Here is an 11823-nt window from a genome sequence, read left to right on the forward strand (position 1 = left end):
AAATGCTATGCCCAGCTCCTTCTGTTTCCTTAAGCAGACCATGCCCCTGAGAGAATTTTGAAGTTAAATGTTCTGTGTCACTTGGCTCACCCCAGATCATGGAGTGTTTGTCTGTAACTTCTGCCACATTGTTTGGAATCCCATAGCTTGGCCTTGAAGTGAATATTTCTTATCTTAGAGAAAGATGATTTTTCTCCAGAAAAACAACTTCTGCACATACTCATAGAGCTTCAGGTGCTAAAAAGAAAGAATCAATATCCTTGAAACAGGTGTCTGGCATCAGTGGTTCTTAGTAAAATGGAATTTTCAGGGGCTACATTAACTCTGGATGGTCTAAGGTTATTTTGACTCTTGTTTTTTGCTCAGTAGACAAGAAACTGGGACTGAACAGGGAGGAGATTCTGAGTGTCTATAAAGATTACTCAGGATTGAACGGTGTCAAGAACTAGCCATTACCCAGGCTAAGTTGCACATTAGGGTGAATGGAATATTGCTCAAGGATTAGTAGCACTTGCAGGAAGGTATTTACTAGAAGCAGCTCTCACCCAGATCTGGGTGCTGTACTTTTAGTCTAGTAACACAAATATATATATAATTTTACAATACTTGGATATTGCATTAAGAATAATTATGGAAAATATAATTGATACAAATCCATTTGAGGCTCAAAGTATAGATCATTCTTCAAGCAGGATTTTCATTTTATAATTATCTTTCTTTTCTATTATCACCCAGAATTTAATAGCATCCAGTGACCCTACATACTGTCTTAAAGGCAATGCCATCTAAATAGTCTCCAAAGAATGGATTTGTACGTCCTTACCAGGTACCCAGGAAGATCATATCTGAATGTAACCTGCTTAAAAGAGAATAAACTGCCAGGTGTCATGTGATAGAACATACAGACATGAATAGCTGATAGGTGCCAGGAGATAACTGAGTGGATACAGTTTGTGTCTCAGAGATTCCAGTGCTGTCATTTTAGACAATTCCAACTTATAGGCTAGAAAAGTCATAGTAATAACACTAAGGAAAGATGCTTACCCTTGGATGCTGAGTCAAATGTACTTTTCTAGATGAATTAGCGATAAAAAGTTAATTTGGGAAATTAATCAAGTATAAAAAATACATTATATATAAATGATACATGTTGTACTTTGGTAGAGATGCTGGAATTGCTAAGTCAGACTAGTTTAAGAGTCACTCCTTGTCCTGCTTCCTGCTTCCTTTGTGTTTCCTGCAAGGATTTCAGAGGAAGTTGTAAATTTCACCAATGCATCTAATTTTTGAGTAATGCAATGTGGAGGGAAATCCTTTCCCCTCATGTAGTTATCGGCATGCCCTGGGAAGTATCTAAGAATTAGTAGTCTTAGTAGTTTACCCTATACATAAACAGAAAATTGTTTCTCAACAACTAGTACCTTACTTGTCTAAGTCTCACATGATTTCCTAAATAAGATTTGATAACATCAAGCAACCAGGCATTGCAAAGACTAAATGTTGCACTAAGTGGGATTTCCTGCTTGAGTCGCTCTTGTCAAAGCCCTTCACAATTCCTCATCTTATGTGATCAGTGTACACAGTTCACAGTCTTCTTGCCTTTATGCTTTCTAAAGTTTACATCACCATCATCTTTTTATTGTTTCTCTTTATGGAGATTATGATAAAATTAATCACTGATTGCTGTTCTTGGTATCTTTGTTTTGTTTTCCTGAAAATTCTTTGGGTGTACTGTATGCTTCCTCACATACCTAGAGAAAGACACTGGAATTACATACCTGTGGACAGTCTCTTGGTTTGCACATAACTGGGCATGAGCCAGCAGTGTGCCCTGACAGCCCAGAAGGCCAACAGCATCCTGAGCTGCATCAAAAGAGGAGTGGCCAGCAGGTGGAGGGAGGTGATTCTGCCCCTCTGCCCACTTGGAGCACTTGCATAAAGCTCTGGGATCCCCAGTGCAGGAAAGATGTGGACCTCCTAGGGTTTAGAGGATCTAAATGATCCAAGGGATGGAGCATCCTCTCCTATGAAGACAGGCTGAGAGAGTTGGGATTGTTCAGCCTGGAGAAGAGAAGGCTCTGGGGAGACCCCACTGCAGCCTTCCAGTACCTAAAGGGAACTTATAAAAGAGAGAGAGAGAGATGTTTTAGATGCATAGAGAGTGATAGGATAAGGAGGAATTACCTTAAACTAAAAGAGGAGAGATTTAGATTAGATGTAGGGAGGCACTGGAACAGGTTGCCCAGAGAAACTGTGGGTGCCCCATCCCTGGAAGTGTTCAAGGCCAGGTTGGATGGGGCTCTGAGCAACCTGGTCTAGTGGAAGGTGTCCCTGCCCATGGCAGGGTGGTTGGAACTAGGTGACCTTTAAGATGCCTTCCAACCATTTTATGATTCTATGATAACTAATTTTGTGTTCAAGTAAACTTACGGTGCCAAACCAGCTGTGCCTGCCTTGGGATCAGAACATTGCTTCTTCCAGCAGTGAGAAGTGGATACTGAGGAAAAAGCGCAAATTTAAATAACACGAGCAAGATTGAAATGCTAGCATTAACACTAACTGGTTTTATGGTTCCAGATTTGCCTATCTTAAACTTGCCTACAAGAGCACATACTGACTCTTTTGTTCCACCCAAACAATCATTTGCTGTGTCCAGGTGCTAAAATTGTCTAATGTGAATCTGAAGGCTGCCGTACTGATGTGTATTTGAAAGGCGTACCATTAATAATTCATCTCATAAAAACAGACACTATAAGAGTAGAGAGTGAGACCAAAAAATAAACAAAAAACTTTTAAGTTTTTAGAGTTTTAAGAGCCTTCAGTGAGAAAGAATAGATGATTTTTCAATGAGGGTTGTATTAAAGTATCATGCTGTAATAAGTAAGCTGAAAGAAAGGCAGACATTGATATGCTCAGCAGGCAGATACACAGCATGATCAAACATCAACAGAGGACATTAATCATTCTGCAGAAATTACAAAGGTTAGGAATATCAAGAATTAGAGAAACAAAGAGGGAAATAAAGACTGAAGAACACAAAAAGCAAAGGACAATCTTCATTTTGTTCTTAGTTACAGCTATGTCCTTTAAAGTGAAATCAGTTGAACTACTCTGGATTCATACTGGCTTATTGTGATTCCTAATGAAGCTTTTACCTCTTACCTAATGAAGCAGATAAAGTCTAGTGGGAGTTTACAATACCCCTCAACAAAATAAAGCTGATTTGGTGTAGCTCAGTAGCTGTGGTGCACATGACAACACAACACAAGACATCTTGGACCAGAAACAGTCATCAGGAAAGAAAGAGAACAAACATAAACACAAGATGCAAAAAGGATCCACAGATGGCAAGATTTTTATTTTAGAAAGGCTGAGGGAAAGTACATGGTCCTCAGATGTAGCTGTAACTGATGAGAAGGTTCATGCATTCTGAAAAGAGAGTAAGAAGAACAATACCATCAAGTTCCTGGAGGATTTCTTTGCAGTAAGGATCTGTGCATCAAATGCATTTGAAACAAAACAAAATGTAAAATAGCTAGTCTGAGAAAAGCTGTAAGCACTAATGCCATTAATCAACCAAAGTAGAAACCTAACATGAAATTATATTATGGAAATAATTTTTATGAAGATGAACAAGACAAACCTGCCTTTAGGGATCCTGCTACAAAACAAGATTTATTCAATGAGGGGGAAATTTGGTTACTTTCTATAAAAAGCAAGGAAGGCACTTCTACCTCCAGCACAAGTGAAAGTAATACTGACAAAATAGAGGAAACTGAGTCTTTACAGCTGGTACTGATGATAGAGGCAAAGGACCTGGGCATATTAGTGCATCACTAATGATAAGCCAGCAAAATTATGTGTCTCTGAAAAAAAAGAGGCAAACATAAACAAATGAGCCTCAGGTAGCCATGTCTAACAGAGGTAGGAAGACATTGATGTTACTGACTAATGCACATGGGGGAATTCAATGGAAATACCATAGTTACAGAATCAGCCACTTTCAAGGAAAAGAGATGTAATGTAAAGCAGCCATAGAAAAGGAGGGGAGGAGAGAAGGCTTCTTTCACCTAGCAAAGTATTGAAAGAGGTGACTGCAATCTACAAATAGATGTTGAGCAAATATCAGCAACACTATTCAAATATAGGTGACAGCACTGACAGCACAGAACAACTAACCAGGGAAGTTCAGCAATGATTTTCCAATCTAGAAAAAGAATTGAAAACCTTTTGAGTCAGTTTATGAGCTGGAGTAAACAATATGGCCTCTGAAAACGACAGAGGATTGGCCCTGGTAGCTCAAGAGACTCCTTTCAGTTGGCTGTTCTGTACAAATACTCTGCAACTGTGTTAGAGGAAATGTTAGGGGAAGCAGTAACACAGGATTGTATTGGTTCTAAAACCAAAAATTGTTTTGTTGTTTAAGAGCAGTTCATCACAACCTCCTTTTTAGCTCTTTCCCACATTTTCCCACTTTTTCCTGTATGGTTCTGTGCTGATAATTCACTGTTTCTATTATGTCCTCTGCAAGATACCCTTGCTGCCTGCTTGCCATGTCACTGCTCCCTGTGACACACAGCCTGGCTGCTCTGTGCCATTCTCCTTTGCTCACGTGACGTTATTACTGCTGGAGGTGCCAGCTCTAACCCAATAGGCCTGATGGCTTCCAGATTTGCGAGCACCTTCTCTTCCACTCCCCTTTTCAGTGGGTAGCCTGTTCTTTATCTGGTTTTGCAAATGTTTACTGTCACACCTAAAAGAGCACTGCTGGTGGCCTAATATGTAGCAGTCACTAATGCTGGTTTTGGAATGCCTCAAGCTGCTTTGGGAGTGCTCCTGGACATATTTTATGGCCTGTCGGCACTTAGGCAGGTGCTACACTTGGCTGCTAGTGAGGGAGTGCATGCTGTGGCACCAGTGGAACTTTCCAACAACCTGGAAGAATCTCTTGATGAGAAGTTGCAGTGAAACCATACATGCTCCATCTATACCTGGTGCATTAAATGTACCTGGGACCATTCTCTGGCACTTATGCCAGCTGCTACAGAGTGTAATGCAGCCCAGCAATTAACATTTTCTATTCTTCCAAACAAAATGACCACATGCCCACAGGCAGTGGCTCTGGGAATGGTCTGTTCTAGCTCCCAAACTGTGCCTGGGAATTGTTCAGGACAGCAATAGCTGATCTGAGCCAAAGATGTACCAAGGATCATTTCAACAGTTTGATGCTAGAGTAGTTGCGGCCCAGAGCTCAGGTTCATTTGCTGACATTATTCAGCCTGCTACTGGCTAGAACTACTGAATACATCTATGGAGGGCGAGCCTGGTCTGTGATGTACATTCATACCTACAAGATGACTAAAAGATGCTGCAAGTCACAGGAAGGTCTCTGTACTGAAGTGCCCTGGATCCTTCAGGTGAATGGGGTACTTCTCTAATCCATACTTGTGGCTGATCCTGTCCTCACTGCCGCAGAACAACGGTGCTTGTCCTCCTCAGACTACTGCTGAAAGGCTGCCTTTGGGTTAGTGAGTGCTGTCTTTTGGTGCAGTAATTCTTGCAATATGAATGCTGTGTCCAGTATTTTTTTTCAAATAAAAGTGGCCCTCCTTCTACTGAAACAATAGTAGGTATGTCATCTTCTAATTTGCCCTCTCTCAGCATAAATATTGTGGAGGCCTATTATACGTAAGACTGCTGCTGTTCAACAATTAGTAGCAGCTGACAAGAGTCTTCTGTTTTGATAAGGGTTTTCATTCAGGGCTTGCAAATGTTCATGGCCCCTTAGAGCGCAGTATGAGCATGCAGTGTGAAGGTTGAGAACACCTTGTTCTGGAGGACTGAAGCCATGTCTCTGGATTACTCTGCCCCATGTTGAAGAGTCTTTCCCTCCTTCCGTCCCAGTTCAGTGCCTGTACCTGTAAAAAGACGTTTTGGTTGCTAGATTTGCTTATGAGCTCCAATTCCCTTAGGTTTAGATTCTAAAATCTTTTGTGGCCCAGGAGCCAGGTTGAGCCTCTGGAAAAAGGACTTACATGGGACATGTATAAGCATGTTTTTTCTGAACATTTAGTTGCTTTTCTCACAGCTCCTAGATGTGGGACGTGGTGCAAATAGTTGACAAATATATCTGTTCCTTCTAAATCCTTGCTTCATATAAAAAATGCTTGATATCCTGCTGCTTACTCTGTTGAGGGTAAAATGCTTATCAAGTACTTTTAGTATCTATTACAGTACATGTGGCATTATTCTTTCTCATTGATGTTACATTTCAATCACTTTTCAGCTCATCTACCATGAAGTAACAAATAGCTAAGGAGATAAAGCTTCTTTTTATCTACCTAGGGCCACCTCTGCCTAGAAACTTGCTCTCAGCAATGAGACCTGTGCTAAATTTTTTGCTTAGGAAAAAAAAGTGGATTGTTTGAGGTTGTTTTTCTCTTCCCTCTCTTGTATTATCACAACAAAAAACTCATTTTAAGGCACTTCGTTTAAGTAACAGAAAACCAACAGAGAGAGAAAACCAACAATCCCTGATTGTTTGTGTTTGTTTTATATCAGCTGGTACAAGTCAGAATTAAATCTAGCGCATCTAAGAAGTCGTTCTCTCTTTCCTGCACCAGCACACTCTAGGCAGTAACATATTTAACAGTAGTCTGACATGTACTTAACCAATTGACGGGCACCAGCATTCTCTTCCACTACCAGCTCTCATCGCTAAACCCCTTGCCCAGAAGCCACCCAAGTGTGTCCTGCCACTTAAGATACGCCTTTTCACCACTCTCCCTTGCTGTGTCCATCCCACAAAGTATGTGTTCTCTTCCCTCTTTCTTTATATAAAGACTCCCTAATTAAGCTTCACCATGGATGCCTGTGAAGTAGGTCTGCAGAGGCACTGGATCTACTTTACCAACAGGCAAGTCATCCAGTGTCACCTCTTAAGAAGGAATACGATTTTTCGTCAGGAAGTTACCAGAACTAATTTCCTGTGTAGCTGTAATGCTTAGTGTAATTATAACAGATTAAAGTAAATATTCTCCTGTAAAATAGCTTCCAGGAAAAACATGGCATTGCCATGAGGATGTGATGTTATTTGCTACTTAACAGATAAGGCATAGGAAAAGTATCTCACTGAATCTCTGTGTTCAGGTGGGCAACTGAGATAAAGAAAGACTGCTGAAAAATGTCCTGGTTTCCAGGCTCCTGCCTTTTATGGCTCCCAGTCTGAGTGTTTTCTCCAAGGTCACACAAAAAATCATCCAGGTCTTCTGAATCCCACTCTAGCCATCTACCCACTCTAGCCATTTCCTCACTCTAGCCACAGGGGTATCCTTCCTTGCACAAAAAAGATTAGGCCCTGGCCTTGGAAGAAAACTAAACTGTTCCAATAACCAAAATGATATCAACACACATCTTCAGAAAGAAGGAAGAGATGGAGGGTGTTTGTTTCTGCTTTTGCATCTAGCAACTGCTCTGTTTGTGGTTCAGCTGAGCAGGAAGTTCTAGGAGGAGCAGACCCACATGCTGGTTGGCTCTTGCTTGAGTCATTCCATTTTGGTAATGATTTATACCACAACAAGTCAGGTCTTACCTCTCCATGAGAACCCTATGACAGGATTACATTTCACATAAGGCTGGGAATGAAATTTAAACACTGCCAGGTTGTATGGAGTGTTGGATCCCATGGCATTGTAGCTTCTGGGGGAAGGGGACAGCTGTGTGTTGAGAGATGCAATCAGAGAGTGGAAGGGCCTTGGATGGGAAGATGAATTGTATTCACTAGACAACTCTGACTTGGACTGAGGTTGCTAGGTTTCTGCTGGAAAGACTGTAGGAGATTAGGGGAAGACTGATAATGTAATTTGTCTTCCTACCTTATAGTCTGAGCTTTCCCAATGAGAGGAAGCAGGAGGTGGCTTGGGGAGGCTAGGGGAGAGATGGATGGCATGAACCTACACTGCAAACCATTTCTATTTACCCACAGCCTATTTCCTTAGAAAGAAGCGGTGCTGGCCAGCAGGGAGAGTGGTTGCAAAGTTTTAAGACAGGTTCTCTGGGCTGTACTGAGGCAAGATGTGAAGCCACTGAGTTACTATCAGGATTCCTCTATTCTTAGCATCCCAGCATGTGTTCAGCCCCCACATACCACTATCTAAATATAGTCCCTACTGAAGGACAGATGCTGCCAAGTTGCATCTGACCCCCTCCTCTCTTGCATTCTGTTCCTGAAAGCCAGGCTGAATTCCCCAAGACACGTCCAATAGTCAGCATGTCCTTTTGTCTGCCTAGGGCTGTACAAGGAAACTTGTACTGTACTGTTAAAGCCTGATCTCAGCCCTGGCCTTCCTGGTCTCTCTTAGCACTGACCTTCCTTTCAACAATTCTTATTCCTTTCCTCCTCAATTGTTGCCTTACTCTTTTCCATATGTTTGCTCCCAGCTGCCTCTGTCCTTTCCCTTCTGTCTGACTGAACACAATCGATGGGAGGAAGCAGGCAAAGTAATGAAAGAAAACATGTGTCTGTGTGTGCATGTACCTAGGTGCTGCAAATACCCAAACCCCTTTGACAAGAGTTCTTTTGTCACTACAGAACTCCTGCAGAGAGGGCAGGGAGATGGATAGTTTTCTGAGTAAATGTATTCCAGTTCTGCACACTGATTTGTTTTTCCAGTAGCATAAATCTGTAAAATTCTGAAACTGGGATTTCCTAAACCCATCTGAAATCTAAACAGGACATGAGTCCTCTCCCATGAGTCAAGGTATGCCGTGGCAGGGCGTATCCACTGAGGCATGGAGTGGAAAGTGTAACAGTCAGTTAGGAGAGGCTCACAGAATTTGTGGGTGTCCCCACAGGAAAGGAGAGGTCAATCCTCGCCAGTATGTGCTAGAAGGTCTGATAGTGCAATCCCCCAGGGCCAGGTCTGGGGCCAGCCCATACCACTTGTCAGAATCTGTCAGTGCTGCTTCTCATTTGTACAAGAAAGCTCTCCAGATACGTGTTACAGAAAACAGAGAGGTTTTCTCTTTGAAAAGCCACTTTTCCCAACTTTTCCTACCTCTTCAGAACAGCTGTTGGGTGACACCTTCCAAGCTTTCTGCAGCTTAAGCAGAAGCTCCCTGTTAGTGACACTTCATGTGGCTCACTGGGTGCCCAGGAGAGGGCATCTTTTGGACATGGGGAGCAAGTGGCTGAGCCTGAGGGCAGCTTGACCTTCAGGATGGGCAGAGAAGCCTGGCTTTTGGACTGGGCAGCCACCCTGGCCTGGGGCCTCAAAGGCTCAGTGCTGCCCTCGCTGTACACAAGACGTGCAGGCTACACGTTGTCATTAAAGTCTCTACAGCACAGAGCTGGCAGTCACATCAAAACTGCCAGGCTTGTATTGGTCTCTGTCCAGAGGCTCTGCAGGCTCCAGCACACTGCACTCTGCTGTCATGGCTGTGGATTAAGTCCTGTACTGTCCTTCTTTCTCTGCACAATCCTCTTCTGCGTTTAACTCCTTTGCTTTCCTCCCTGGCAAATGCAGTGGGGTAGGGGTTTGGCATAAAAATGAAGCTGTGGATAGGTCATTTCCCTCTGATCCCAGGAAGCAAATTCATAAACTTCCAGGGAGGGTTTATAAATCTGTGGAAGACTGAGCCAGACACATGTTATTTTCAGACTCTATAGGTCTCTTCCTGTGCTAGAAGAGACCTAGTCCTGTTTTTCCAGAAAGGAATGGAGACGTGGAAAAGTGCCTGCTGGATTGTAGAGTACCTCGGTACCAATAGTTGCTTTAGTGCATGTGCTTCCTGTCAGTTCAGTAAAATCTGAGCACAGACCAAGCCAGACCCAGCATCCTCACTAACCATGAGAAAAATGCATTGCCTGCTCATGATTATCAGCCCACACGGACTGCTTGTGTCCCACCAGCCTTCTCTGATATAAAGGTACCTGAAACAGCATCAGGCAGTGTTGGGAGCAGAGCCTGATCCTTCCTGCGTGGGAATCCCAAACAGTTGCCTGCAAAGACTTGCAGTACTGAAGGACCAGAGAATTGCAGGGAGCTTACTGTTGCTGTTCTGGCTGGTCACCAGCCCACATCCAGTTGGTTTCAGTGAGCAGGGAGGAATACCATGGGATGTGAGGAATGCTCAGTGCACCTGCTGACAGCCTTTAACCCCCAGTCCCCTCGCTTCACAACTGGGAGAAATACTCAGCAAGTATGTTCCCATCAAGTGCTAAGCACCAAGTACTTGGCTATGGAGCAGCGTTGGCCTTTTGGGGAATACTAGGAAACCTTCCTTTTAACCTCTTTTCATTAGCTGTTGTGTCAGTAGGCAGCACTGGAAGATGTGTGTGCTATACCTTCTCAGTTAACAGCTGCATCTGAAGGAAGTATCACGAAGCAGCATTTATACTGTAATAGCAGAAAAGTCATTCCTCAGCAGTAGTTCACTACAGACCTACACATGCTCATTCCAGGCTTATATTAACAAGGAGGGAGATAAAGGACTAAAATGACAGAGGCTGATGGATGTGGCAGCTGGGATGAGCCAGTCCCTATTTTAAGCATGCAGGCAAGATTTGGGGTCAAGTTGGAAAGGCTACAGTGTGATAAAGTGCCACTGAATACAAAAACAACTTGAAGCATAGCCCTCTTCTTTCCATCTTCTTCCCCAACACCTCTCAGTCCTGCTGACAGGCTGACCTGGGAGGAGTGTTGCTCTTGTCTGCTCAAAACAGGCCAGGAGGGTCGAGCCCAGGGCACTCACACACCCCATGAGTGCAGAGGGCCTGGGCCCTAAGACTGGCCAGCCATACCATGAGACTTCCTTAGCTCCTCCAGCTCTCTCCTCTCCTGCTCCCTGCTGCTCCTGCAAGAACAATGTCAGGGCAGCAATCTTCCCACATTAATTTCTCTTTCTTGAAGCTGCCATGGGACTGTGGGCAAAGTAGCTTTATGATGTTATAGATGAGTCTGGTGGCTCGAGCAGCAAGGCTCTGAGATGTGGGTGAAGGTGCCCTGTTGGGTATTACTTCTCTGCAGGGATCTGACACAGTTTGTTCACTGCACCCTCTGTTCAACAGCTCTGCACTGATTTGTCTTTCACTTAACTGCAAGAGCTGAAGAAATATTCTAGAAGACTCTACAAATATAGTGTAATACTACCTTAGTCCTGAGTTGCCTGACCCAGTGATTTTACTTGGCTATTCTTTTATGTGCAAAATGAGTACATTATGGGTGCCAAGCTGTCCTACAAGACTGTCTCCATTGTTTGCCTGTATGGGAGAGGTCTGTGATTTTTGGCTGAGTGGGCATTTGGTTTGCTTGCTTGCTTGCTCTAGCAGAAGGGCTACTGTGAGTTGGTAAGAAGTTTAACTGATGGATGATGGAAGGAAAGGGAGAGGAAACGCTTGGTGGAAGATGGGCATGAGAGGCCAGATCTAGGAGCTAGCCTGGAACTAGTGACTCCAACTCCCTTCTCAGATATAGCAATGCATATCTTGCACAACTCCTGTTAAGGCTAAAGATTTATTCCAAGTTTACACTTGTGTAACAGGACACCATATGGCCTGATGCAGATGTCCAGAAATACACTGACCAAAGCCATTGGAGCAGAAATGCTTAACAACAGAACATGCCTTGGAACCACCACCTCTCCCCTGTGTCAGCTTCCCTGAGGATGGTACTTGCAGAGGTTCTGCATGAGTCAGGGATCATACCAAGGAAGTACAGTAGGAGCATGCAGAACGACACACGGTCATGTGCAGGCATAGTCTGTTCCCTCTCTGAAACACAGACTCCCTAACCAACTTAGGAGACAGGGAACAAGAGGGAAAGA

General features: G+C 43.4%; 1 protein-coding gene across 1 annotated transcript in view; it reads left to right on the top strand.

Annotated features, from left to right (window-relative positions):
• The window catches only part of SYNPO2L (synaptopodin 2 like), a 32550-nt gene that overhangs the window by 1211 nt on the left and 19516 nt on the right, over window positions 1-11823 (top strand). The gene's annotated exons all lie outside the window — the stretch shown is intronic.

This window comes from Corvus brachyrhynchos, unplaced genomic scaffold, assembly GCF_000691975.1.
Source record: "Corvus brachyrhynchos isolate BGI_N302 unplaced genomic scaffold, ASM69197v1 scaffold61, whole genome shotgun sequence".
Lineage (NCBI taxonomy): Eukaryota > Metazoa > Chordata > Aves > Passeriformes > Corvidae > Corvus > Corvus brachyrhynchos.